Here is a 3,099-nt window from a genome sequence, read left to right on the forward strand (position 1 = left end):
ACTTTAGCCTCAGGAAGCCTGGGGCTCCAGGGAGGAAGAGCCTGCCCTTCTTTGGGGAGAAGGAGGTGATCTGCCTCCTTTTCATTAAATCAGGACTTTGATCCCTCCCACAGGGAGAACCTCCCTTTTCAACACCTTCCAATATCCTCCCCCCTGGCTGCGCCTGGCCCCACTGTCACCTCACCTTGAAGGAGACAGGATGTGTTTGCAGCTGGGCCCTTTCTCTTCCCGATTCAGACTGGGAGTGAGCGAGGCTCTTTACACTGACTGAGGCTGTAGCCCCACGGCTCAGGTTGCACCTGAAGGCATCAGGTGGACGGGAAGGGAGCAAAGGGGGCAGAGGCACTGGTTGCTCGTTGCCACCCTCTTTGCCACCTTGCTTTGCTGATCGAGTTCCCGGCTGGGGGTTGGTCGTGCGGGAGCCCAGGACCCAGGATGGCAACTGGGTCTGTCCTGCAGGAAAAGCCCTTACAAGGCCAAGCTGCCTGCGTGATGCAGCCAGGCCTCTGGGTTTTCTAACCAGGGGTGGGGAGCCGCCTCCTCCGGCCCCCTCTTCATCCATTGTTCCAAGAGCTAAGTGGTAAAAAAAAAAAAAAAGTTTGGGCAAAATGACATGTTGGTGTGTTCGATCTGTGTGTGAACTCTCCACCTGAATTTTTTCAGAGTTGGTAAAAACCTGGGCAGTCTATGAACTCTCTGAACGGAGGGGAGGGCAGAAAAATAAACAGAGTGCTCCGGTGATGAAAAGCAAACGCCAACTCAGAGCTCCCATCCGGCTGGAGTGTCCCCTGGAGCCTTTTGAAAACCCCACTCCTGACAAACGGCTGGCGGTGGCTCCTGGGAACGCACAGCAGAGACCTGAGACAGGTGTGCTGCACTTCTCAGGAGGCAAAGTGCAGCAGAGCTGGTGCAAAAGTACCTTCTAGAAGGGCTGGGGGTTCCCCCCCCAGAAATGAAAGGATCTCAGAAGTCCATGGGTGTCTCACTGCTGAACTGACCCGTTAGCTTAGTTTCTCTGAATTTTCTACCCAGAACCCCCACTCCCTGCCACATGCTTGCAGGAGGGAATGCTATCTAGTCATTTTGCCAGGTGGAGATTCTTTTTGAAATGCGAACAGCTCCCAATTTGTTTCTTTGGGAAATTCATATACATATACGTATATGTGTGTGTGTGTGTGTGTGTGTGTGTGTGTGTGCGCACTCTTTGTGTACACATACCTGTGTATAAAGGATTACTACACAAAGGAGCGAAGCCCCCTCCATATGATAATAGCTGGTCTCCCAAGGCGTGCACTCTGTGCCTACAAAGGTGACCAATTTGTCCCAGTTTGCTGGGGATGGTCCCGATTTTAAAGCTGAAAGTCCTGCATCCTTTGAACCCCCTCAGGCTTGAGTGAGGTGGGAAGGCTGGTGACTACAGAGCCAGGCATTTGAGGTCCGTTATCTCAAGTCCTCACACATCACTGTCAATCAGATGGTGTTTTTACGGGGAAGGGAACTGAGATGGAGGTGCTGAGCGAGTTGCCCAAGGTCACCCACAAAGTCAGTGGCTGAGCAAGCCTTGCATTTAGGATTACCCCCAAGACCATGCGGTTTGTTTGTTTGTTTGTTTGTTTGTTTGTTTGTTTTACTATAGGGACATCTCAGATCTTGCAGCTACAAAGAGGGAAAGCTCTGCTGAAAATCCACAATGATTGGCAGTGGTTACCTGGGTTTGGAAGGAACCAGCATTCAAAAGGGAGGGGGAGGCCTGGAGGAGGAGAAGGTGCTGAGATGGCGTCTCCTGGCTGGTGGCTCCTGCGGCTCAGAGATCTCCAGCGCTGGGTTCTGAGGATCAGGGACTTGCCTAGGGCTGGGCAGCTCCTCCAAATGGGAGTCCTCCATCTGGCCTAGTGCATTTAACCCTCTCCCTGCCACCTGTGAGCCCACAAACGCTGACATGGAGGACGTGGGACTGGGGAAGTGAGAATTCGCTGAGAATTCCCCTCAAACAAGCAGCCTGATTCCTCTCCCTCTTCCCGCCCAACCCCATCCCAGCCCATCCCCTTCTGACCCCGCCCCCCAGAGGTTTCCACCCAAGCTGGGGGCTGGTGGGCCTCCTGAGGAAGAGACAAGCAGAGAGGTGGGGAGATAATTATTGTTTTCTCCTTCGGGTCCTAGTGCTCTGCCAAACTGGGATTCCCACTCTCTAGGGACCCTAATCCCCTGCTGGTACCTGGAGGTGTCCCAGGCACAGATTTCCATCCTACTCATTTTCATGGGCCCACTTCCAACACATTTCCACTCCTGGCCTCCCCGACCCCTCCCTCCACACACACCTGGGCCTCCTGTTCAGGCTGCTTCGATGCCACCTAGACAGAAGGATGGTTGGGTTTCCTACGGGATGTCCTAATCACCAGCGTTGAGCTGATGAGAAACCAAGCCAGGCCATTCCGCTCATGAGGTCCGGAGAGCAGGGGTCCTCTTGGGAGTTTCCTAGTTTAAAAAGAAAGGGATGGCCGTGGCCTGGACTTCCTGGAAGACAGTGGTCCACAGGCTAAGAGAGAATTACAGAGAACAGGAACGCCAGCAGGAGTCATCAGCCTGGGGAGAATTTCCTGGGCGGCTGTGTCCCAGTCTGAGGAGAAAAGCATAGACGCCCAGTGCTGCTGGGTATGGTTTCCCAGCACCCCCTGTCCCAGCCCCATCTGCCCCCATCCCATTCCCATTGAAATAATCACAGGGTAGGCCCAGCCTGGCTGGGTTGCCATGGCAGCCGCTCCACTTTCTTTTAATCCCAGTGTTCCTTCCTAAAGGGACCTCCCCAGCCCCCACTCCCCCCCTGCAATGTGTTTTAATTGTAATAACTCCTGGGTTTGGGGGCGGTAATGACCGTGTGTGGGGAGCCAGTGTTGGCCTGGCTCCATCCCTAGAGTTGCCCGCCCAGCGGCGCCAGGCAGCCCTCTGCCTCCCAGCAGGGGTCCTGGAGGAGCCCAGGGCAGGCCTGGGCAGGGTCTGCCAAGGGGGTCTGCGGCCTCAGCGCTAATGAACACAGCCAGGGGAGCCTCGGCCTGCGGAGTTTGTGTCCTGAGCACGTTTATGGCACACCACCCCTTACCC

At 55.0% G+C, this 3,099-nt stretch overlaps 1 long non-coding RNA gene across 2 annotated transcripts in view; it reads right to left on the reverse strand.

Moving 5' to 3' along the window:
* The window catches only part of LOC109387191 (uncharacterized), a 4,171-nt gene extending 1,535 nt beyond the window's left edge, over positions 1–2,636 (reverse strand). The window contains exons 1-3 of one of the 2 annotated variants that reach the window (XR_002124932.1): positions 2,319–2,636; positions 1,709–1,917; positions 185–573 (exon numbers count right to left, since the gene is read on the reverse strand). This is a non-coding gene — a long non-coding RNA (uncharacterized LOC109387191). The remainder of the gene's footprint in view (positions 1–184; positions 574–1,708; positions 1,918–2,318) is intronic. The other variant, XR_002124933.1, reaches the window with a different exon arrangement.
* Positions 2,637–3,099: the final 463 nt, after the last annotated feature.

Source organism: Hipposideros armiger, unplaced genomic scaffold, assembly GCF_001890085.2.
Source record: "Hipposideros armiger isolate ML-2016 unplaced genomic scaffold, ASM189008v1 scaffold_150, whole genome shotgun sequence".
Classification (NCBI taxonomy): domain Eukaryota; kingdom Metazoa; phylum Chordata; class Mammalia; order Chiroptera; family Hipposideridae; genus Hipposideros; species Hipposideros armiger.